Here is a 23,433-nt window from a genome sequence, read left to right on the forward strand (position 1 = left end):
CGGGGCAACGCTGCTTCATAGTTTTCACTATCACAGGGTCCGCAGAGCGGCTCTTGCCGTTTTAGGCCCGGACCTTGCTGAACCGCCGGAAGTGCCGGAACTCACTTATGTCATCAAAACCCCCTCAGCTCGCAAACTGATCACGACTCTTCGGTCACTGGGTGATAGTCAACGGCAGTATCCCCCCTCCAAGGCCCGTTTGGCCTGGCAGGCTGACCTCCAATCTACTATCTCGGACGACATGTGGCGTTATTGTGCTACTAATACTAGGAAAATTTCGCTCAACGGTAGGCACCGTCTGGTGCATTTTAAATTCCTACAGCGCGTCTACTACACGCCTGAGAGGTTGCATAGGTATGGCCTTAGAGAATCAGCGGAGTGTGAACGTTGCCACTTTCACACAGCAGACTTTCTCCATATGGCCTGGACTTGCCCTGCCATACATAAATACTGGGTAGAGGTCTTTGCAGACCTCAGCACTATCCTTGGTGAGGTGATCTTGCCCGACCCGGCGCTCGCCTTACTTGGTTTCTCAAAACCCCTTCCTGTTGCCCTGCGACGACTTACAGACATGGCATTACTTACGGCGAAGCGGCTGTTAGCCTTATGTTGGATGCAGGGGCCAGTCCCTACTAAAAAACGATGGGAAACAGACTTGCTTTACTGTTGCACGCAGTCGGAGGTGTATAGTGAACTCCTACCGCCAAAGAGTAGACCCAAAAACTTTTGGGGTATGTTTCGAGCGTTTCAGAGTGCGAAAGAGGATGGTGAGTCGGATCCAGAGAGTGTGGAGCTTGATGTGCTACAGGAAGAGGGGGCCGCATCAGCTGTGGATGAGGAGTGTGTCAGTTGAAGGCCTCAACGTTGTATCAGCGTGGTGTTTCTCACCTGACTTTTGAGGTGTTTTGCATCAGGGGTGGCTTGTGACGGCTGTTCTGGTTTGTGGTGACCGCTGTCCCCTTCCCAGAGCGTTATTCCGCCTTAGTGGGCGTCTGTTTATCTCCCTTAGCCTAGCTGAGGGGTTCATGGTGATGGTGTAGGGTGGGAGGTGGGTGGTGGACACGGGTTTAGGTAGTCTGGCTTGTTCTTCTTTGGGGGTGGGTGGGTTTGTTTGGGTCTGGGTCTGGGTTTCAATGCAGTCCTTCCCGGGTGGCTATCTCGATCCTGCCATTCTGACATGCCATGTTGCACCTGGGTCTGATTCTGTTGGCGTTGCAGAGCGTGCATCCTGCTTATATGTTATGGTCATCCGATGGTGGCTACTATGATCTATTGCCTCTGCACGCTTGTTCCACACCTGCAATCTCGCCACCAGGCCCTCGGGCTGTTGGTCTTTACGGCTGTGTACTTGCCTTTACCCAGGGACTGGAGGGTGTTTTTCATCCTGTTGCCGCCGGCCTCCGGGTTGTAGGCGATGTTGGCTGTGTATGTGACATGTGGTTGCAATAAAGTATAAATTTAATTAAAAAAAAAAAAGAGTATTGGAAGAGCCTGCTTCCATTCTGAATGGAAAGCTGAGTTGTGTGACCATTGGCAAAAAACGACCACGAAGGGACTCGAACCCTCAATCTTCTGATCCGAAGTCAGACGCCTTATCCATTAGGCCACGCGGTCATATGTCCTGCTGTGCTTATTTTTATAATGTAGGTGGTATGCAAGGATGGGAAATATGATATTAGTAGGTATTTAGGTTTACATCCCATTGTGTTTTTTCAGCTCCTTTCAATTAAAGCACTCTTTTGGAATCGATATAATGAGAATGTCACCAGTACAATAAGCTTTTGTTTTCTTTTTTGCATTTAAACCTCTTTCTTCATGAGATTAAAGCTCAGTTGTATGCTTTACATAGCTCTGGATATTTCCAGAAGTGGAGAGAAACTGTTTTGACAGTAGTACAAATTGCTCCTTTCTGGATATGCCAATTTACACATGCTCAAAGGTTGTATATGTTTCATGAATCCTGACTTGCCCTATTCAAGTAGCTGAAAGCCTGTCACCACCTCTAGAAACAACAGTTACACCAATCCAATTCAAATCATTTTTTCCAAAGGAATATCTTCTGCACGGGTCAAAGTTGCATCTGACAAAGATAGGTGTTTAAAAATCTACTTTGTAGTTTCAGAACACCAACATGACCCTGAAGAGTACAGAAGTAAAATTTTACCATTTCAAAGTTCCTAATACCTCATAAGCTTCTGAGCGGACGCATGTAATAAATATATAATTTTTTCTGGAAAAGTAAGAGTGGATATTGGTTTTCACCTCAGATGTAACTCGAACCCACAATCCCTGGCTTAGGAGGCCAGTGCCTTATGCATTAGGCCACTGAGGCACAGATAAACACTTGCAGTCTAGAGGCATTATTTAAATGTATTCAATCGGCAAACACTGGTGTCTGCACACAGGACATTTCTCAGTTCTCTCCATAAGTTAACTTCCCATTTTCATCCTCTTCCATCCCCGACTTTAACACTCTGTTCTGTGCTATAATGGAGGCTCTGCATTTCGAGCAAGTGGAGAGAAATTGGAGGAGAACCACTTTCGACTCAACACTTCTTCTTTCCTGGATGCTTTTCTCAATAAACTGGGCTTTGACAGTGGTATCAAGCCGTCCTTGTCTTCAGCAGTACACAGAAACAGGCACCCAGTCTCCTAACCAAGTATAACCACACTCTGCAACTTAATAGACCAATGCTTTACAAATTAGCCAACTGTGTCATCAGCAAAGGCAGCCAATGTGCCAATCCTTTATAATTCTTCTGTAGTACTTTTCTTTCTCGTAGGCAAAATTAGCACTTTAACTGCACAAATCATACAGATTTTTACACTTGAAGCAGTCCATGAACACATACTTACACACCTTGCATTTCATCTACATACCCTTAAGCTAAAAACCCATTCTGTCAAGTCAAAATTCTGCAACCCTATTACATATTCAGTGTGTGTACATAGAAGCACTTCTTAATGCCACTAACATGGACAAGATTTTAGGCTGAAGATGCAATCTAAATGACTGTGCAGTATGTACTCCACTTCATGAATAATTAGGAATGAGAACATGATGGCTATAAGAGTATTGGAAGAGCCTGCTTCCATTCTGAACGGAAAGCTGAGTTGTGTGACCATTGGCAAAAACCAACCACGAAGGGACTCGAACCCTCAATCTTCTGATCCGAAGTCAGACACCTTATCCATTAGGCCACGCGGTCATATGTCCTGCTGTGCTTATTTTTATAATGTAGGTGGTATGCAAGGATGGGAAATATGATATTGATAGTTATTTAGGTTTACATCCCATTGTGTTTTTTCAGCTCCTTTCAATTAAAGCACTCTTTTGGAATCTATATAATGAGAATGTCACCAGTACGATAAGCTTTTGTTTTCTTTTTTGCATTTAAACCTCTTTCTTCATGAGATTAAAGCTCAGTTGTATGCTTTACATAGCTCTGGATATTTCCAGAAGAGGAGAGAAACTGTTTTGACAGTAGTACAAACTGCTCCTTTCTGGATATGCCAATTTACACACGCTCAAAGGTTGTATACGTTTCATGAATCCTGACTTGCCCTATTCAAGTAGCTGAAAGCCTGTCACCACCTCTAGAAACAACAGTTACACCAATCCAATTCAAATCATTTTTTCCAAAGGAATATCTTCTGCTGGGTCAAAGTTGCATCTGACAAAGATAGGTGTTTAAAAATCGACTTTGTAGTTTCAGAACACCAACATGACCCTGAAGAGTACAGAAGTAAAATGGTACCATTTCAAAGTTCCTAATACCTCATAAGCTTCTGAGCGGAAGCATGTAATATATATATAAATTTTTCTGGAAAAGTAAGAGTGGATATTGGTTTTCACCTCAGATGGGACTCAACCCACAATCCCTGGCTTAGGAGGCCAGTGCCTTATCCATTAGGCCAATGAGGCACAGATAAACACTTGCAGTCTAGAGGCATTATTTAAATGTATTCAATCGTCAAACACTGGTGTCTGCACACAGGACATTTCTCAGTTCTCTCCATAAGTAAACTTCCCATTTTCATCCTCTTCCATCCCCAACTTTAACACTCTGTTCTGTGCTATAATGGAGGCTCTGCATTTCGAGCAAGTGGAGAGAAATTGGAGGAGAACCACTTTCGACTTAACACTTCTTCTTTCCTGGATGCTTTTCTCATAAACTGGGCTTTGGCAGTGGTATCAAGCCGTCCTTGTCTTCAGCAGGACACAGAAACAGGCACCAAGTCTCCTAACCAAGTTCAACCACACTCTGCAACTTAATATACCAATGCTTTGCAAATTAGCCAACTATGTCATCAGCAAAGGCAGCCAATGTGCCAATCCTTTATAATACTTCTGTAGTACTTTTCTTTCTCGTAGGCAAAATTAGCACTTTAACTGCACAAATCATACAGATTTTACACTTGAAGCACTCCATGAACACATACTTACACACCTTGCATTTCATCTACACACCCTTAAGCTAAAAACCCATTCTGTCAAGTCAAAATTCTGCAACCCTATTACATATTCAGTGCATGTACATAGAAGCACTTCTTAATGCCACTAACATGGACAAGATTTTAGGCTGAAGATGCAATCTAAATGACTGTGCAGTATGTACTCCACTTCATGAATAATTAGGAATGAGAACATGATGGCTATAAGAGTATTGGTAGAGCCTGCTTCCATTCTGAAGGAAAAGCTGAGTTGTGTGACCATTGGCAAAAACCGACCACGAAGGGACTCAAACCCTCAATCTTCTGATCCGAAGTCAGACGCCTTATCCATTAGGCCACGCGGTCATAGGTCTTGCTGTGCTTATTTTTATAATGTAGGTGGTATGCAAGGATGGCAAATATGATATTGATAGTTATTTAGGTTTACATCCCATTGTGTTTTTTCAGCTCCTTTCAATTAAAGCACTCTTTTGGAATCTCTATAATGAGAATGTCACCAGTACGATAAGCTTTTGTTTTCTTTTTTGCATTTAAACCTCTTTCTTCATGAGAATAAAGCTCAGTTGTATGCTTTACATAGCTCTGGATATTTCCAGAAGTGGAGAGAAACTGTTTTGACAGTAGTAAAAACTGCTCCTTTCTGGATATGCCAATTTACACACGCTCAAAGGTTGTATACGTTTCATGAATCCTGACTTCCCCTATTCAAGTAGCTGAAAGCCTGTCACCACCTCTAGAAACAACAGTTACACCAATCCAATTCAAATCATTTTTTCCAAAGGAATATCTTCTGCCGGGTCAAAGTTGCATCTGAGAAAGATAGGTGTTTAAAAATCTACTTTGTAGTTTCAGAACGCCAACATGACTCTGAAGAGTACAGAAGTAAAATGGTACCATTTCAAAGTTCCTAATACCACATAAGCTTCTGAGCGGAAGTATGTAATAAATATATCAATTTTTCTGGAAAAGTAAGAGTGGATATTGGTTTTCACCTCAGATGGGACTCTAACCCACAATCCCTGGCTTAGGAGGCCAGTGCCTTATCCATTAGGCCACTGAGGCACAGATAAACACTTGCAGTCTAGAGGCATTATTTAAATGTATTCAATCGTCAAACACTGGTGTCTGCACACAGGACATTTCTCAGTTCTCTCCATAAGTAAACTTCCCATTTTCATCCTCTTCCATCCCTGACTTTAACACTCTGTTCTGTGCTATAATGGAGGCTCTGCATTTCGAGCAAGTGGAGAGAAATTGGAGGAGAACCACTTTCGACTCAACACTTCTTCTTTCCTGGATGCTTTTCTCAATAAACTGGGCTTTGACAGTGGTATCAAGCCGTCTTTGTCTTCAGCAGGACACAGAAACAGGCACCAAGTCTCCTAACCAAGTTCAACCACACTCTGCAACTTAATATACCAATGCTTTGCAAATTAGCCAACTGTGTCATCAGCAAAGGCAGCCAATGTGCCAATCCTTTATATTTCTTCTGTAGTACTTTTCTTTCTTGTAGGCAAAATTAGCACTTTAACTGCACAAATCATACAGATTTTTACACTTGAAGCACTCCATGAACACATACTTACACACCTTGCATTTCATCTATACACCCTTAAGCTAAAAACCCATTCTGTTAAGTCAAAATTCTGCAACACTATTACATATTCAGTGTATGTACATAGAAGCACTTCTTAATGCCACTAACATGGACAAGATTTTAGGCTGAAGATGCAATCTAAATGACTGTGCAGTATGTACTCCACTTCATGAATAATTAGGAATGAGAACATGATGGCTATAAGAGTATTGGTAGAGCCTGCTTCCATTCTGAATGGAAAACTGAGTTGTGTGACCATTGGCAAAAACTGACCACGAAGGAACTCGAACCCTCAATCTTCTGATCCGAAGTCAGACGCCTTATCCATTAGGCCATGTGGTCATATGTCTTGCTGTGCTTATTTTTATAATGTAGGTGGTATGCAAGGATGGGAAATATGATATTGATAGTTATTTAGGTTTACATCCCATTGTGTTTTTTCAGCTCCTTTCAATTAAAGCACTCTTTTGGAATCTATATAATGAAAATGTCACCAGTACGATAAGCTTTTGTTTTCTTTTTTGCATTTAAACCTCTTTCTTCATGAGATTAAAGCTCAGTTGTATGCTTTACATAGCTCTGGATATTTCCAGAAGTGGAGAGAAACTGTTTTGACAGTAGTACAAACTGCTCCTTTCTGGATATGCCAATTTACACAAGCTCAAAGGTTGTATGTGTTTCATGAATCCTGACTTGCCCTATTCAAGTAGCTGAAAGCCTGTCACCACCTCTAGAAACAACAGTTACACCAATCCAATTCAAATCATTTTTTCCAAAGGAATATCTTCTGCTGGGTCAAAGTTGCATCTGACAAAGATAGGTGTTTAAAAATCTACTTTGTAGTTTCAGAACACCAACATGAGTCCGGAGAGTACAGAAGTAAAATGGTACAATTTCAAAGTTCCTAATACCTCATAAGCTTCTGAGCGGAAGCTTGTAATAAATATATAAATTTTTCTTGAAAAGTAATAGTGGATATTGGTTTGCACCTCAGATGGGACTCTAACCCACAATCCCTGGGTAAGGAGGCCAGTGCCTTATCCATTAGGCCACTGAGGCACAGATGAACACTTGCAGTCTAGTAGCATTATTTAAATGTATTCAATCGTCAAACACTGGTGTCTGCACACAGGACATTTCTCAGTTCTCTCCATAAGTAAACTTCCAATTTTCATCCTCTTCCATCCCCGACTTTAACACTCTGTTCTGTGCTATAATGGAGGCTCTGCATTTCGAGCAAGTGGAGAGAAATTGGAGGAGAACCACTTTTGACTCAACACTTCTTCTTTCCTGGATGCTTTTCTCAATAAACTGGGCTTTGACAGTGGTATCAAGCCGTCCTTGTCTTCAGCAGGACACAGAAACAGGCACCAAGTCTCCTAACCAAGTTCAACCACACTCTGCAACTTAATAGACCAATGCTTTACAAATTAGCCAACTGTGTCATCAGCAAAGGCAGCCAATGTGCCAATCCTTTATAATTCTTCTGTAGTACTTTTCTTTCTCGTAGGCAAAATTAGCACTTTAACTGCACAAATCATACAGATTTTTACACTTGAAGCACTCCATGAACACATACTTACACACCTTGCATTTCATCTACACACCCTTAAGCTAAAAACCCATTCTGTCAAGTCAAAATTCTGCAACCCTATTACATATTCAGTGCGTGTACATAGAAGCACTTCTTAATGCCACTAACATGGACAAGATTTTAGGCTGAAGATGCAATCTAAATGACTGTGCAGTATGTACTCCACTTCATGAATAATTAGGAATGAGAACATGATGGCTATAAGAGTATTGGAAGAGCCTGCTTCCATTCTGAACGGAAAGCTGAGTTGTGTGACCATTGGCAAAAACCGACCACGAAGGGACTCGAACCCTCAATCTTCTGATTCAAAGTCAGACGCCTTATCCATTAGGCCACGCGGTCATATGTCCTGCTGTGCTCATTTTTATAATGTAGGTGGTATGCAAGGATGGGAAATATGATATTGATAGTTATTTAGGTTTACATCCCATTGTGTTTTTTCAGCTCCTTTCAATTAAAGGACTCTTTTGGAATCTATATAATGAGAATGTCACCAGTACGATAAGCTTTTGTTTTCTTTTTTGCATTTAAACCTCTTTCTTCATGAGATTAAAGCTCAGTTGTATGCTTTACATAGCTCTGGATATTTCCAGAAGAGGAGAGAAACTGTTTTGACAGTAGTACAAACTGCTCCTTTCTGGATATGCCAATTTACACACGCTCAAAGGTTGTATACGTTTCATGAATCCTGACTTGCCCTATTCAAGTAGCTGAAAGCCTGTCACCACCTCTAGAAACAACAGTTACACCAATCCAATTCAAATCATTTTTTCCAAAGGAATATCTTCTGCTGGGTCAAAGTTGCATCTGACAAAGATAGGTGTTTAAAAATCGACTTTGTAGTTTCAGAACACCAACATGAGTCCGGAGAGTACAGAAGTAAAATGGTACCATTTCAAAGTTCCTAATACCTCATAAGCTTCTGAGCGGAAGCAGGTAATAAATATATCAATTTTTCTGGAAAAGTAAGAGCCGATATTGGTTTTCACCTCAGATGGGACTCAAACCCACAAACCCTGGCTTTGGATGCCAGTGCCTTATCCATTAGGCCAATGAGGCACAGATAAACACTTGCAGTCTAGAGGCATTATTTAAATGTATTCAATCGTCAAACACTGGTGTCTGCACACAGGACATTTCTCAGTTCTCTCCATAAGTAAACTTCCCATTTTCATCCTCTTCCATCCCCGACTTTAACACTCTGTTCTGTGCTATAATGGACTCTCTGCATTTCGAGCAAGTGGAGAGAAATTGGAGGAGAACCAATCTCGACTCAACACTTCTTCTTTCCTGGATGCTTTTCTCAATAAACTGGGCTTTGACAGTGGTATCAAGCCGTCCTTGTCTTCAGCAGGACACAGAAACAGGCACCAAGTCTCCTAACCAAGTTCATCCACACTCTGCAACTTAATAGACCAATGCTTCACAAATTAGCCAACTGTGTCATCAGCAAAGGCAGCCAATGTGCCAATCCTTTATAATTCTTCTGTAGTACTTCTCTTTCTGTCAAGTCAAAATTCTGCAACCCTATTGCATATTCAGTGCGTGTGCATAGAAGCACTTCTTAATGCCACTAACATGAACAAGATTTTAGGCTGAATATGCAATCTAAATGACTGTGCAGTATGTACTCCACTTTATGAATAATTAGGAATGAGAACATGATGGCTATAAGAGTATTGGAAGAGCCTGCTTCCATTCTGAATGGAAAGCTGAGCTGTGTGACCATTGGCAAAAACCGACCACGAAGGGACTCGAACCCTCAATCTACTGATCCGAAGTCAGACGCCTTATCCATTAGGCCACGCGGTCATATGTCCTGCTGTGCTTATTTTTATAATGTAGGTGGTATGCAAGGATGGGAAATATGATATTTATAGTTATTTAGGTTTACATCCCATTGTGTGTTTTCAGCTCCTTTCAATTAAAGCACTCTTTTGGAATCTATATAATGAAAATTCCACCAGTACGATAAGCTTTTGTTTTCTTTTTTGCATTTAAACCTCTTTCTTCATGAGATTAAAGCTCAGTTGTATGCTTTACAAAGCTCTGGATATTTCCAGAAGTGGAGAGAAACTGTTTTGACAGTAGTACAAACTGCTCCTTTCTGGATATGCCAATTTACACACGCTCAAAGGTTGTATGTGTTTCATGAATCCTGACTTGCCCTATTCAAGTAGCTGAAAGCCTGTCACCACCTCTAGAAACAACAGTTACACCAATCCAATTCAAATCATTTTTCCAAAGGAATATCTTCTGCTGGGTCAAAGTTGCATCTGACAAAGATAGGTGTTTAAAAATCTACTTTGTAGTTTCAGAACACCAACATGAGTCCGAAGAGTACAGAAGTAAAATGGTACCATTTCAAAGTTCCTAATACCTCATAAGCTTCTGAGCGGAAGCATGTAATAAATATATAAATTTTTCTAGAAAAGTATTAGTGGATATTGGTTTTTACCTCAGATGGGACTCGAACCCACAATCCCTGGCTTAGGAGGCCAGTGCCTTATCCATTAGGCCACTGAGGCACAGATGAACACTTGCAGTCTTGAGGCATTATTTAAATGTATTCAATCGTCAAACACTGGTATCTGCACACAGGACATTTCTCAGTTCTCTCCATAAGTAAACTTCCCATTTTCATCCTCTTCCACCCCCGACTTTAACACTCTGTTCTGTGCTATAATGGACTCTCTGCATTTCGAGCAAGTGGAGAGAAATTGGAGGAGAACCACTCTCGACTCAACACTTCTTCTTTCCTGGATGCTTTTCTCAATAAACTGGGCTTTGACAGTGGTATCAAGCTGTCCTTGTCTTCAGCAGGACACAGAAACAGGCACCAAGTCTCCTAACCAAGTTCAACCACACTCTGCAACTTAATAGACCAATGCTTCACAAATTAGCCAACTGTGTCATCAGCAAACGCAGCCAATGTGCCAATCCTTTATAATTCTTCTGTAGTACTTCTCTTTCTCGTAGGCAAAATTAGCACTTTAACTGCACAAATCATACAGATTTTACACTTGAAGCACTCCATGAACACATACTTACACACCTTGCATTTCATCTACACACCCTTAAGCTAAAAACCCATTCTGTCAAGTCAAAATTCTGCAACCTTATTACATATTCCGTGCGTGTACATAGAAGCACTTCTTAATGCCACTAACATGAACACGATTTTAGGCTGAAGATGCAATCTAAATGACTGTGCAGTATGTACTCCACTTCATGAATAATTAGGAATGAGAACATGATGGCTATAAGAGTATTGGAAGAGCCTGCTTCCATTCTGAACGGAAATCTGAATTGTGTGACCATTGGCAAAAACCGACCACGAAGGGACTCGAACCCTCAATCTTCTGATCCGAAGTCAGACGCCTTATCCATTAGGCCACGTGGTCATATGGCCTGCTGTGCTTATTTTTATAATGTAGGTGGTATGCAAGGATGGGAAATATGATATTGATAGTTATTTAGGTTTACATCCCATTGTGTTTTTTCAGCTCCTTTCAATTAAAGCACTCTTTTGGAATCTATATAATGAGAATGTCACCAGTACGATAAGCTTTTGTTTTCTTTTTTGCATTTAAACATTTTCCTTCATGAGATTAAAGCTCAGTTGTATGCTTTACATAGCTCTGGATATTTCCAGAAGTGGAGAGAAACTGTTTTGACAGTAGTACAAACTGCTCCTTTCTGGATATGCCAATTTACACACGCTTAAAGGTTGTATACGTTTCATGAATCCTGCCTTGCCCTATTCAAGTAGCTGAAAGCCTGTCACCACCTCTAGAAACAACAGTTACACCAATCCAATTCAAATCATTTTTTCCAAAGGAATATCTTCTGCCGGGTCAAAGTTGCATCTGACAAAGATAGGTGTTTAAAAATCTACTTTGTAGTTTCAGAACACCAACATGACCCTGAAGAGTACAGAAGTAAAATGGTACCATTTCAAAGTTCCTAATACCTCATAAGCTTCTGAGCGGAAGCATGTAATAAATATATCAATTTTTCTGGAAAAGTAAGAGTGGATATTGGTACCTCAGATGGGACTCGAACCCACTATCCCTGGCTTAGGAGGCCAGTGCCTTATCCATTAGGCCACTGAGGCACCGATAAACACTTGCAGTCTAGAGGCATTATTTAAATGTATTCAATCGTCAAACACTGGTGTCTGCCCACAGGACATTTCTCAGTTCTCTCCATAAGTAAACTTCCCATTTTCATCCTCTTCCATCCCCGACTTTAACACTCTGTTCTGTGCTATAATGGACTCTCTGCATTTCGAGCAAGTGGAGAGAAATTGGAGGAGAACCACTCTCAACTCAACACTTCTTCTTTCCTGGATGCTTTTCTCAATAAACTGGGCTTTGACAGTGGTATCAAGCCGTCCTTGTCTTCAGCAGGACACAGAAACAGGCACCAAGTCTCCTAACCAAGTTCAACCACACTCTGCAACTTAATAGACCAATGCTTCACAAATTAGCCAACTGTGTCATCAGCAAAGGCAGCCAATGTGCCAATCCTTTATAATTCTTCTGTAGTACTTCTCTTTCTCGCAGGCAAAATTAGCACTTTAACTGCACAAATCATACAGATTTTACACTTGAAGCACTCCATGAACACATACTTACACACCTTGCATTTCATCTACACACCCTTAAGCTAAAAACCCATTCTGTCAAGTCAAAATTCTGCAACCTTATTACATATTCCGTGCGTGTACATAGAAGCACTTCTTAATGCCACTAACATGAACAAGATTTTAGGCTGAAGATGCAATCTAAATGACTGTGCAGTATGTACTCCACTTCATGAATAATTAGGAATGAGAACATGATGGCTATAAGAGTATTGGAAGAGCCTGCTTCCATTCTGAACGGAAATCTGAGTTGTGTGACCATTGGCAAAAACCGACCACGAAGGGACTCGAACCCTCAATCTTCTGATCCGAAGTCAGACGCCTTATCCATTAGGCCACGCGGTCATATGGCCTGCTGTGCTTATTTTTATAATGTAGGTGGTATGCAAGGATGGGAAATATGATATTGATAGTTATTTAGGTTTACATCCCATTGTGTTTTTTCAGCACCTTTCAATTAAAGCACTCTTTTGGAATCTATATAATGAGAATGTCACCAGTACGATAAGCTTTTGTTTTCTTTTTTGCATTTAAACCTTTTTCTTCATGAGATTAAAGCTCAGTTGTATGCTTTACATAGCTCTGGATATTTCCAGAAGTGGAGAGAAACTGTTTTGACAGTAGTACAAACTGCTCCTTTCTGGATATGCCAATTTACACACGCTCAAAGGTTGTATACGTTTCATGAATCCTGCCTTGCCCTATTCAAGTAGCTGAAAGCCTGTCACCACCTCTAGAAACAACAGTTACACCAATCCAATTCAAATCATTTTTTCCAAAGGAATATCTTCTGCCGGGTCAAAGTTGCATCTGACAAAGATAGGTGTTTAAAAATCTACTTTGTAGTTTCAGAACACCAACATGACCCTGAAGAGTACAGAAGTAAAATGGTACCATTTCAAAGTTCCTAATACCTCATAAGCTTCTGAGCGGAAGCATGTAATAAATATATCAATTTTTCTGGAAAAGTAAGAGTGGATATTGGTTTTCACCTCAGATGGGACTCGAACCCACAATCCCTGGCTTAGGAGGCCAGTGCCTTATCCATTAGGCCACTGAGGCACCGATAAACACTTGCAGTCTAGAGGCATTATTTAAATGTATTCAGTCGTCAAACACTGGTGTCTGCCCACAGGACATTTCTCAGTTCTCTCCATAAGTAAACTTCCCATTTTCATCCTCTTCCATCCCCGACTTTAACACTCTGTTCTGTGCTATAATGGACTCTCTGCATTTCGAGCAAGTGGAGAGAAATTGGAGGAGAACCACTCTCGACTCAACACTTCTTCTTTCCTGGATGCTTTTCTCAATAAACTGGGCTTTGACAGTGGTATCAAGCCGTCCTTGTCTTCAGCAGGACACAGAAACAGGCACCAAGTCTCCTAACCAAGTTCAACCACACTCTGCAACTTAATAGACCAATGCTTCACAAATTAGCCAACTGTGTCATCAGCAAAGGCAGCCAATGTGCCAATCCTTTATAATTCTTCTGTAGTACTTCTCTTTCTCGTAGGCAAAATTAGCACTTTAACTGCACAAATCATACAGATTTTACACTTGAAGCACTCCATGAACACATACTTACACACCTTGCATTTCATCTACACACCCTTAAGCTAAAAACCCATTCTGTCAAGTCAAAATTCTGCAACCTTATTACATATTCCGTGCGTGTACATAGAAGCACTTCTTAATGCCACTAACATGAACAAGATTTTAGGCTGAAGATGCAATCTAAATGACTGTGCAGTATGTACCCCACTTCATGAATAATTAGGAATGAGAACATGATGGCTATAAGAGTATTGGAAGAGCCTGCTTCCATTCTGAACGGAAATCTGAGTTGTGTGACCATTGGCAAAAACCGACCACGAAGGGACTCGAACCCTCAATCTTCTGATCCGAAGTCAGACGCCTTATCCATTAGGCCACGCGGTCATATGGCCTGCTGTGATTATTTTTATAATGTAGGTGGTATGCAAGGATGGGAAATATGATATTGATAGTTATTTAGGTTTACATCCCATTGTGTTTTTTCAGCTCCTTTCAATTAAAGCACTCTTTTGGAATCTATATAATGAGAATGTCACCAGTACGATAAGCTTTTGTTTTCTTTTTTGCATTTAAACCTTTTTCTTCATGAGATTAAAGCTCAGTTGTATGCTTTACATAGCTCTGGATATTTCCAGAAGTGGAGAGAAACTGTTTTGACAGTAGTACAAACTGCTCCTTTCTGGATATGCCAATTTACACACGCTCAAAGGTTGTATACGTTTCATGAATCCTGCCTTGCCCTATTCAAGTAGCTGAAAGCCTGTCACCACCTCTAGAAACAACAGTTACACCAATCCAATTCAAATCATTTTTTCCAAAGGAATATCTTCTGCCGGGTCAAAGTTGCATCTGACAAAGATAGGTGTTTAAAAATCTACTTTGTAGTTTCAGAACACCAACATGACCCTGAAGAGTACAGAAGTAAAATGGTACCATTTCAAAGTTCCTAATACCTCATAAGCTTCTGAGCGGAAGCATGTAATAAATATATCAATTTTTCTGGAAAAGTAAGAGTGGATATTGGTTTTCACCTCAGATGGGACTCGAACCCACAATCCCTGGCTTAGGAGGCCAGTGCCTTATCCATTAGGCCACTGAGGCACAGATAAACACTTGCAGTCTAGAGGCATTATTTAAATGTATTCAATCGTCAAACACTGGTGTCTGCCCACAGGACATTTCTCAGTTCTCTCCATAAGTAAACTTCCCATTTTCATCCTCTTCCATCCCCGACTTTAACACTAAGTTCTGTGCTATAATGGAGGCTCTGCATTTCGAGCAAGTGGAGAGAAATTGGAGGAGAACCACTTTCGACTCAACACTTCTTCTTTCCTGGATGCTTTTCTCAATAAACTGGGCTTTGACAGTGGTATCAAGCCGTCCTTGTCTTCAGCAGGACACAGAAACAGGCACCAAGTCTCCTAACCAAGTTCAACCACACTCTGCAACTTAATAGACCAATGCTTTACAAATTAGCCAACTGTGTCATCAGCAAAGGCAGCCAATGTGCCAATCCTTTATAATTCTTCTGTAGTACTTTTCTTTCTCGTAGGCAAAATTAGCACTTTAACTGCACAAATCATACAGATTTTTACACTTGAAGCACTCCATGAACACATACTTACACACCTTGCATTTCATCTACACACCCTTAAGCTAAAAACCCATTCTGTCAAGTCAAAATTCTGCAACCCTATTACATATTCAGTGCGTGTACATAGAAGCACTTCTTAATGCCACTAACATGGACAAGATTTTAGGCTGAAGATGCAATCTAAATGACTGTGCAGTATGTACTCCACTTCATGAATAATTAGGAATGAGAACATGATGGCTATAAGAGTATTGGAAGAGCCTGCTTCCATTCTGAACGGAAAGCTGAGTTGTGTGTCCATTGGCAAAAACCGACCACGAAGGGACTCAAACCCTCAATCTTCTGATCCGAAGTCAGACACCTTATCCATTAGGCCACACGGTCATATGTCCTGCTGTGCTTATTTTTATAATGTAGGTAGTATGCAAGGATGGGAAATATGATATTGATAGTTATTTAGGTTTACATCCCATTGTGTTTTTTCAGCTCCTTTCAATTAAAGCACTCTTTTGGAATCTATATAATGAGAATGTCACCAGTACGATAAGCTTTTGTTTTCTTTTTTGCATTTAAACCTCTTTCTTCATGAGATTAAAGCTCAGTTGTATGCTTTACATAGCTCTGGATATTTCCAGAAGTGGAGAGAAACTGTTTTGACAGTAGTACAAACTGCTCCTTTCTGGATATGCCAATTTACACACGCTCAAAGGTTGTATATGTTTCATGAATCCTGCCTTGCCCTATTCAAGTAGCTGAAAGCCTGTCACCACCTCTAGAAACAACAGTTACACCAATCCAATTCAAATCATTTTTTCCAAAGGAATATCTTCTGCCGGGTCAAAGTTGCATCTGACAAAGATAGGTGTTTAAAAATCTACTTTGTAGTTTCAGAACACCAACATGACCCTGAAGAGTACAGAAGTAAAATGGTACCATTTCAAAGTTCCTAATACCACATAAGCTTCTGAGCGGAAGCATGTAATAAATATATCAATTTTTCTGGAAAAGTAAGAGCGGATATTGGTTTTCACCTCAGATGGGACTCAAACCCACAATCCCTGGCTTTGGAGGCCAGTGCCTTATCCATTAGGCCACTGAGGCACAGATAAACAGTTGCAGTCTAGAGGCATTATTTAAATGTATTCAATCGTCAAACACTGGTGTCTGCACACAGGACATTTCTCAGTTCTCTCCATAAGTAAACTTCCCATTTTCATCCTCTTCCATCCCCGACTTTAACACTCTGTTCTGTGCTATAATGGACTCTCTGCATTTCGAGCAAGTGGAGAGAAATTGGAGGAGAACCACTCTCGACTCAACACTTCTTCTTTCCTGGATGCTTTTCTCAATAAACTGGGCTTTGACAGTGGTATCAAGCCGTCCTTGTCTTCAGCAGGACACAGAAACAGGCACCAAGTCTCCTAACCAAGTTCAACCACACTCTGCAACTTAATAGACCAATGCTTCACAAATTAGCCAACTGTGTCATCAGCAAAGGCAGCCAATGTGCCAATCCTTTATAATTCTTCTGTAGTACTTCTCTTTCTCGTAGGCAAAATTAGCACTTTAACTGCACAAATCATACAGATTTTACACTTGAAGCACTCCATGAACACATACTTACACACCTTGCATTTCATCTACACACCCTTAAGCTAAAAACCCATTCTGTCAAGTCAAAATTCTGCAACCCTATTACATATTCAGTGCGTGTACATAGAAGCACTTCTTAATGCCACTAACATGGACAAGATTTTAGGCTGAAGATGCAATCTAAATGACTGTGCAGTATGTACTCCACTTCATGAATAATTAGGAATGAGAACATGATGGCTATAAGAGTATTGGAAGAGCCTGCTTCCATTCTGAACGGAAAGCTGAGTTGTGTGTCCATTGGCAAAAACCGACCACGAAGGGACTCAAACCCTCAATCTTCTGATCCGAAGTCAGACACCTTATCCATTAGGCCACACGGTCATATGTCCTGCTGTGCTTATTTTTATAATGTAGGTAGTATGCAAGGATGGGAAATATGATATTGATAGTTATTTAGGTTTACATCCCATTGTGTTTTTTCAGCTCCTTTCAATTAAAGCACTCTTTTGGAATCTATATAATGAGAATGTCACCAGTACGATAAGCTTTTGTTTTCTTTTTTGCATTTAAACCTCTTTCTTCATGAGATTAAAGCTCAGTTGTATGCTTTACATAGCTCTGGATATTTCCAGAAGTGGAGAGAAACTGTTTTGACAGTAGTACAAACTGCTCCTTTCTGGATATGCCAATTTACACACGCTCAAAGGTTGTATATGTTTCATGAATCCTGCCTTGCCCTATTCAAGTAGCTGAAAGCCTGTCACCACCTCTAGAAACAACAGTTACACCAATCCAATTCAAATCATTTTTTCCAAAGGAATATCTTCTGCCGGGTCAAAGTTGCATCTGACAAAGATAGGTGTTTAAAAATATACTTTGTAGTTTCAGAACACCAACATGACCCTGAAGAGTACAGAAGTAAAATGGTACCATTTCAAAGTTCCTAATACCACATAAGCTTCTGAGCGGAAGCATGTAATAAATATATCAATTTTTCTGGAAAAGTAAGAGCGGATATTGGTTTTCACCTCAGATGGGACTCAAACCCACAATCCCTGGCTTTGGAGGCCAGTGCCTTATCCATTAGGCCACTGAGGCACAGATAAACAGTTGCAGTCTAGAGGCATTATTTAAATGTATTCAATCGTCAAACACTGGTGTCTGCACACAGGACATTTCTCAGTTCTCTCCATAAGTAAACTTCCCATTTTCATCCTCTTCCATCCCCGACTTTAACACTCTGTTCTGTGCTATAATGGACTCTCTGCATTTCGAGCAAGTGGAGAGAAATTGGAGGAGAACCACTCTCGACTCAACACTTCTTCTTTCCTGGATGCTTTTCTCAATAAACTGGGCTTTGACAGTGGTATCAAGCCGTCCTTGTCTTCAGCAGGACACAGAAACAGGCACCAAGTCTCCTAACCAAGTTCAACCACACTCTGCAACTTAATAGACCAATGCTTCACAAATTAGCCAACTGTGTCATCAGCAAAGGCAGCCAATGTGCCAATCCTTTATAATTCTTCTGTAGTACTTCTCTTTCTCGTAGGCAAAATTAGCACTTTAACTGCACAAATCATACAGATTTTACACTTGAAGCACTCCATGAACACATACTTACACACCTTGCATTTCATCTACACACCCTTAAGCTAAAAACCCATTCTGTCAAGTCAAAATTCTGCAACCCTATTACATATTCAGTGCGTGTACATAGAAGCACTTCTTAATGCCACTAACATGGACAAGATTTTAGGCTGAAGATGCAATCTAAATGACTGTGCAGTATGTACTCCACTTCATGAATAATTAGGAATGAGAACATGATGGCTATAAGAGTATTGGAAGAGCCTGCTTCCATTCTGAACGGAAAGCTGAGTTGTGTGTCCATTGGCAAAAACCGACCACGAAGGGACTCAAACCCTCAATCTTCTGATCCGAAGTCAGACACCTTATCCATTAGGCCACACGGTCATATGTCCTGCTGTGCTTATTTTTATAATGTAGGTAGTATGCAAGGATGGGAAATATGATATTGATAGTTATTTAGGTTTACATACCATTGTGTTTTTTCAGCTCCTTTCAATTAAAGCACTCTTTTGGAATCTATATAATGAGAATGTCACCAGTACGATAAGCTTTTGTTTTCTTTTTTGCATTTAAACCTCTTTCTTCATGAGATTAAAGCTCAGTTGTATGCTTTACATAGCTCTGGATATTTCCAGAAGTGGAGAGAAACTGTTTTGACAGTAGTACAAACTGCTCCTTTCTGGATATGCCAATTTACACACGCTCAAAGGTTGTATATGTTTCATGAATCCTGCCTTGCCCTATTCAAGTAGCTGAAAGCCTGTCACCACCTCTAGAAACAACAGTTACACCAATCCAATTCAAATCATTTTTTCCAAAGGAATATCTTCTGCCGGGTCAAAGTTGCATCTGACAAAGATAGGTGTTTAAAAATCTACTTTGTAGTTTCAGAACACCAACATGACCCTGAAGAGTACAGAAGTAAAATGGTACCATTTCAAAGTTCCTAATACCACATAAGCTTCTGAGCGGAAGCATGTAATAAATATATCAATTTTTCTGGAAAAGTAAGAGCGGATATTGGTTTTCACCTCAGATGGGACTCAAACCCACAATCCCTGGCTTTGGAGGCCAGTGCCTTATCCATTAGGCCACTGAGGCACAGATAAACAGTTGCAGTCTAGAGGCATTATTTAAATGTATTCAATCGTCAAACACTGGTGTCTGCACACAGGACATTTCTCAGTTCTCTCCATAAGTAAACTTCCCATTTTCATCCTCTTCCATCCCCGACTTTAACACTCTGTTCTGTGCTATAATGGACTCTCTGCATTTCGAGCAAGTGGAGAGAAATTGGAGGAGAACCACTCTCGACTCAACACTTCTTCTTTCCTGGATGCTTTTCTCAATAAACTGGGCTTTGACAGTGGTATCAAGCCGTCCTTGTCTTCAGCAGGACACAGAAACAGGCACCAAGTCTCCTAACCAAGTTCAACCACACTCTGCAACTTAATAGACCAATGCTTCACAAATTAGCCAACTGTGTCATCAGCAAAGGCAGCCAATGTGCCAATCCTTTATAATTCTTCTGTAGTACTTCTCTTTCTCGTAGGCAAAATTAGCACTTTAACTGCACAAATCATACAGATTTTTACACTTGAAGCACTCCATGAACACATACTTACACACCTTGCATTTCATCTACACACCCTTAAGCTAAAAACCCATTCTGTCAAGTCAAAATTCTGCAACCCTATTACATATTCCGTGCGTGTACATAGAAGCACTTCTTAATGCCACTAACATGAACAAGATTTTAGGCAGAAGATGCAATCTAAATGACTGTGCAGTATGTACTCCACTTCATGAATAATTAGGAATGAGAACATGATGGCTATAGGAGTATTGGAAGAGCCTGCTTCCATTCTGAACGGAAATCTGAGTTGTGTGACCATTGTCAAAAATGGACCACGAAGGGACTCGAACCCTCAATCTTCTGATCCGAAGGCAGACGCCTTATCCATTAGGCCACGCGGTCATATGTCCAGCTGTGCTTATTTTTATAATGTAGGTGGTATGCAAGGATGGGAAATATGATATTGATAGTTATTTAGGTTTACATCCCATTGTGTTTTTTCAGCTCCTTTCAATAAAAGCACTCTTTTGGAATCTATATAATGAGAATGTCACCAGTACGATAAGCTTTTGTTTTCTTTTTTGCATTTAAACCTTTTTCTTCATGAGATTAAAGCTCAGTTGTATGCTTTACATAGCTCTGGATATTTCCAGAAGTGGAGAGAAACTGTTTTGACAGTAGTACAAACTGCTCCTTTCTGGATATGCCAATTTACACACGCTTAAAGGTTGTATACGTTTCATGAATCCTGCCTTGCCCTATTCAAGTAGCTGAAAGCCTGTCACCACCTCTAGAAACAACAGTTACACCAATCCAATTCAAATAATTTTTTCCAAAGGAATATCTTCTGCCGGGTCAAAGTTGCATCTGACAAAGATAGGTGTTTAAAAATCTACTTTGTAGTTTCAGAACACCAACATGACCCTGAAGAGTACAGAAGTAAAATGGTACCATTTCAAAGTTCCTAATACCTCATAAGCTTCTGAGCGGAAGCATGTAATAAATATATCAATTTTTCTGGAAAAGTAAGAGTGGATATTGGTTTTCACCTCAGATGGGACTCGAACCCACAATCCCTGGCTTAGGAGGCCAGTGCCTTATCCATTAGGCCACTGAGGCACAGATAAACACTTGCAGTCTAGAGGCATTATTTAAATGTATTCAATCGTCAAACACTGGTGTCTGCCCATAGGACATTTCTCAGTTCTCTCCATAAGTAAACTTCCCATTTTCATCCTCTTCCATCCCCGACTTTAACACTCTGTTCTGTGCTATAATGGAATCTCTGCATTTGGAGCAAGTGGAGAGAAATTGGAGGAGAACCACTCTCGACTCAACACTTCTTCTTTACTGGATGCTTTTCTCAATAAACTGGGCTTTGACAGTGGTATCAAGCCGTCCTTGTCTTCAGCAGGACACAGAAACAGGCACCAAGTCTCCTAACCAAGTTCAACCACACTCTGCAACTTAATAGACCAATGCTTCACAAATTAGCCAACTGTGTCATCAGCAAAGGCAGCCAATGTGCCAATCCTTTATAATTCTTCTGTAGTACTTCTCTTTCTCTTAGGCAAAATTAGCACTTTAACTGCACAAATCATACAGATTTTACACTTGAAGCACTCCATGAACACATACTTACACACCTTGCATTTCATCTACACACCCTTAAGCTAAAAACCCATTCTGTCAAGTCAAAATTCTGCAACCTTATTACATCTTCCGTGCGTGTACATAGAAGCACTTCTTAATGCCACTAACATGAACAAGATTTTAGGCTGAAGATGCAATCTAAATGACTGTGCAGTATGTACTCCACTTCATGAATAATTAGGAATGAGAACATGATGGCTATAAGAGTATTGGAAGAGCCTGCTTCCATTCTGAACGGAAATCTGAGTTGTGTGACCATTGGCAAAAACCGACCACGAAGGGACTCGAACCCTCAATCTTCTGATCCGAAGTCAGACGCCTTATCCATTAGGCCACGTGGTCATATGGCCTGCTGTGCTTATTTTTATAATGTAGGTGGTATGCAAGGATGGGAAATATGATATTGATAGTTATTTAGGTTTACATCCCATTGTGTTTTTTCAGCTCCTTTCAATTAAAGCACTCTTTTGGAATCTATATAATGAGAATGTCACCAGTACGATAAGCTTTTGTTTTCTTTTTTGCATTTAAAAATTTTCCTTCATGAGATTAAAGCTCAGTTGTATGCTTTACATAGCTCTGGATATTTCCAGAAGTGGAGAGAAACTGTTTTGACAGTAGTACAAACTGCTCCTTTCTGGATATGCCAATTTACACACGCTTAAAGGTTGTATACGTTTCATGAATCCTGCCTTGCCCTATTCAAGTAGCTGAAAGCCTGTCACCACCTCTAGAAACAACAGTTACACCAATCCAATTCAAATCATTTTTTCCAAAGGAATATCTTCTGCCGGGTCAAAGTTGCATCTGACAAAGATAGGTGTTTAAAAATCTACTTTGTAGTTTCAGAACACCAACATGACCCTGAAGAGTACAGAAGTAAAATGGTACCATTTCAAAGTTCCTAATACCTCATAAGCTTCTGAGCGGAAGCATGTAATAAATATATCAATTTTTCTGGAAAAGTAAGAGTGGATATTGGTTTTCACCTCAGATGGGACTCGAACCCACAATCCCTGGCTTAGGAGGCCAGTGCCTTATCCATTAGGCCACTGAGGCACCGATAAACACTTGCAGTCTAGAGGCATTATTTAAATGTATTCAATCGTCAAACACTGGTGTCTGCCCACAGGACATTTCTCAGTTCTCTCCATAAGTAAACTTCCCATTTTCATCCTCTTCCATCCCCGACTTTAACACTCTGTTCTGTGCTATAATGGACTCTCTGCATTTCGAGCAAGTGGAGAGAAATTGGAGGAGAACCACTCTCGACTCAACACTTCTTCTTTCCTGGATGCTTTTCTCAATAAACTGGGCTTTGACAGTGGTATCAAGCCGTCCTTGTCTTCAGCAGGACACAGAAACAGGCACCAAGTCTCCTAACCAAGTTCAACCACACTCTGCAACTTAATAGACCAATGCTTCACAAATTAGCCAACTGTGTCATCAGCAAAGGCAGCCAATGTGCCAATTCTTTATAATTCTTCTGTAGTACTTCTCTTTCTCGTAGGCAAAATTAGCACTTTAACTGCACAAATCATACAGATTTTACACTTGAAGCACTCCATGAACACAT

General features: G+C 40.5%; 22 non-coding genes across 22 annotated transcripts; all 22 read right to left on the reverse strand.

The window, feature by feature from the left end:
* Positions 1–1,541: 1,541 nt before the first annotated feature.
* Positions 1,542–1,614, reverse strand: TRNAR-UCG (transfer RNA arginine (anticodon UCG)). Its single transcript has one exon. It is a non-coding gene; the product is annotated as a tRNA-Arg (tRNA).
* Positions 1,615–3,136: 1,522 nt separating this feature from the next.
* Positions 3,137–3,209, reverse strand: TRNAR-UCG (transfer RNA arginine (anticodon UCG)). The gene has a single exon. It is a non-coding gene; the product is annotated as a tRNA-Arg (tRNA).
* A 1,518-nt stretch (positions 3,210–4,727) lies between these two features.
* Positions 4,728–4,800, reverse strand: TRNAR-UCG (transfer RNA arginine (anticodon UCG)). Its single transcript has one exon. It is a non-coding gene; the product is annotated as a tRNA-Arg (tRNA).
* A 644-nt stretch (positions 4,801–5,444) lies between these two features.
* On the reverse strand, positions 5,445–5,517 carry TRNAR-CCU (transfer RNA arginine (anticodon CCU)). The gene has a single exon. It is a non-coding gene; the product is annotated as a tRNA-Arg (tRNA).
* Positions 5,518–7,915: 2,398 nt separating this feature from the next.
* TRNAQ-UUG (transfer RNA glutamine (anticodon UUG)) lies at positions 7,916–7,988 on the reverse strand. Its single transcript has one exon. It is a non-coding gene; the product is annotated as a tRNA-Gln (tRNA).
* A 1,397-nt stretch (positions 7,989–9,385) lies between these two features.
* Positions 9,386–9,458, reverse strand: TRNAR-UCG (transfer RNA arginine (anticodon UCG)). The gene has a single exon. It is a non-coding gene; the product is annotated as a tRNA-Arg (tRNA).
* Positions 9,459–10,101: 643 nt separating this feature from the next.
* TRNAR-CCU (transfer RNA arginine (anticodon CCU)) lies at positions 10,102–10,174 on the reverse strand. Its single transcript has one exon. It is a non-coding gene; the product is annotated as a tRNA-Arg (tRNA).
* Positions 10,175–10,977: 803 nt separating this feature from the next.
* TRNAR-UCG (transfer RNA arginine (anticodon UCG)) lies at positions 10,978–11,050 on the reverse strand. The gene has a single exon. It is a non-coding gene; the product is annotated as a tRNA-Arg (tRNA).
* Positions 11,051–11,690: 640 nt separating this feature from the next.
* On the reverse strand, positions 11,691–11,763 carry TRNAR-CCU (transfer RNA arginine (anticodon CCU)). The gene has a single exon. It is a non-coding gene; the product is annotated as a tRNA-Arg (tRNA).
* An 803-nt stretch (positions 11,764–12,566) lies between these two features.
* On the reverse strand, positions 12,567–12,639 carry TRNAR-UCG (transfer RNA arginine (anticodon UCG)). The gene has a single exon. It is a non-coding gene; the product is annotated as a tRNA-Arg (tRNA).
* Positions 12,640–13,283: 644 nt separating this feature from the next.
* Positions 13,284–13,356, reverse strand: TRNAR-CCU (transfer RNA arginine (anticodon CCU)). The gene has a single exon. It is a non-coding gene; the product is annotated as a tRNA-Arg (tRNA).
* An 803-nt stretch (positions 13,357–14,159) lies between these two features.
* On the reverse strand, positions 14,160–14,232 carry TRNAR-UCG (transfer RNA arginine (anticodon UCG)). The gene has a single exon. It is a non-coding gene; the product is annotated as a tRNA-Arg (tRNA).
* Positions 14,233–14,876: 644 nt separating this feature from the next.
* On the reverse strand, positions 14,877–14,949 carry TRNAR-CCU (transfer RNA arginine (anticodon CCU)). Its single transcript has one exon. It is a non-coding gene; the product is annotated as a tRNA-Arg (tRNA).
* An 804-nt stretch (positions 14,950–15,753) lies between these two features.
* Positions 15,754–15,826, reverse strand: TRNAR-UCG (transfer RNA arginine (anticodon UCG)). Its single transcript has one exon. It is a non-coding gene; the product is annotated as a tRNA-Arg (tRNA).
* A 644-nt stretch (positions 15,827–16,470) lies between these two features.
* On the reverse strand, positions 16,471–16,543 carry TRNAW-CCA (transfer RNA tryptophan (anticodon CCA)). Its single transcript has one exon. It is a non-coding gene; the product is annotated as a tRNA-Trp (tRNA).
* An 803-nt stretch (positions 16,544–17,346) lies between these two features.
* TRNAR-UCG (transfer RNA arginine (anticodon UCG)) lies at positions 17,347–17,419 on the reverse strand. The gene has a single exon. It is a non-coding gene; the product is annotated as a tRNA-Arg (tRNA).
* A 644-nt stretch (positions 17,420–18,063) lies between these two features.
* On the reverse strand, positions 18,064–18,136 carry TRNAW-CCA (transfer RNA tryptophan (anticodon CCA)). The gene has a single exon. It is a non-coding gene; the product is annotated as a tRNA-Trp (tRNA).
* Positions 18,137–18,939: 803 nt separating this feature from the next.
* TRNAR-UCG (transfer RNA arginine (anticodon UCG)) lies at positions 18,940–19,012 on the reverse strand. The gene has a single exon. It is a non-coding gene; the product is annotated as a tRNA-Arg (tRNA).
* Positions 19,013–19,656: 644 nt separating this feature from the next.
* Positions 19,657–19,729, reverse strand: TRNAW-CCA (transfer RNA tryptophan (anticodon CCA)). The gene has a single exon. It is a non-coding gene; the product is annotated as a tRNA-Trp (tRNA).
* Positions 19,730–21,250: 1,521 nt separating this feature from the next.
* TRNAR-CCU (transfer RNA arginine (anticodon CCU)) lies at positions 21,251–21,323 on the reverse strand. The gene has a single exon. It is a non-coding gene; the product is annotated as a tRNA-Arg (tRNA).
* Positions 21,324–22,126: 803 nt separating this feature from the next.
* Positions 22,127–22,199, reverse strand: TRNAR-UCG (transfer RNA arginine (anticodon UCG)). The gene has a single exon. It is a non-coding gene; the product is annotated as a tRNA-Arg (tRNA).
* A 644-nt stretch (positions 22,200–22,843) lies between these two features.
* TRNAR-CCU (transfer RNA arginine (anticodon CCU)) lies at positions 22,844–22,916 on the reverse strand. The gene has a single exon. It is a non-coding gene; the product is annotated as a tRNA-Arg (tRNA).
* Between the last annotated feature and the right edge of the window lie 517 nt (positions 22,917–23,433).

The sequence above is a fragment of the Lissotriton vulgaris genome, chromosome 5 (genome assembly GCF_964263255.1).
Source record: "Lissotriton vulgaris chromosome 5, aLisVul1.2, whole genome shotgun sequence".
NCBI classification, from domain to species: domain Eukaryota; kingdom Metazoa; phylum Chordata; class Amphibia; order Caudata; family Salamandridae; genus Lissotriton; species Lissotriton vulgaris.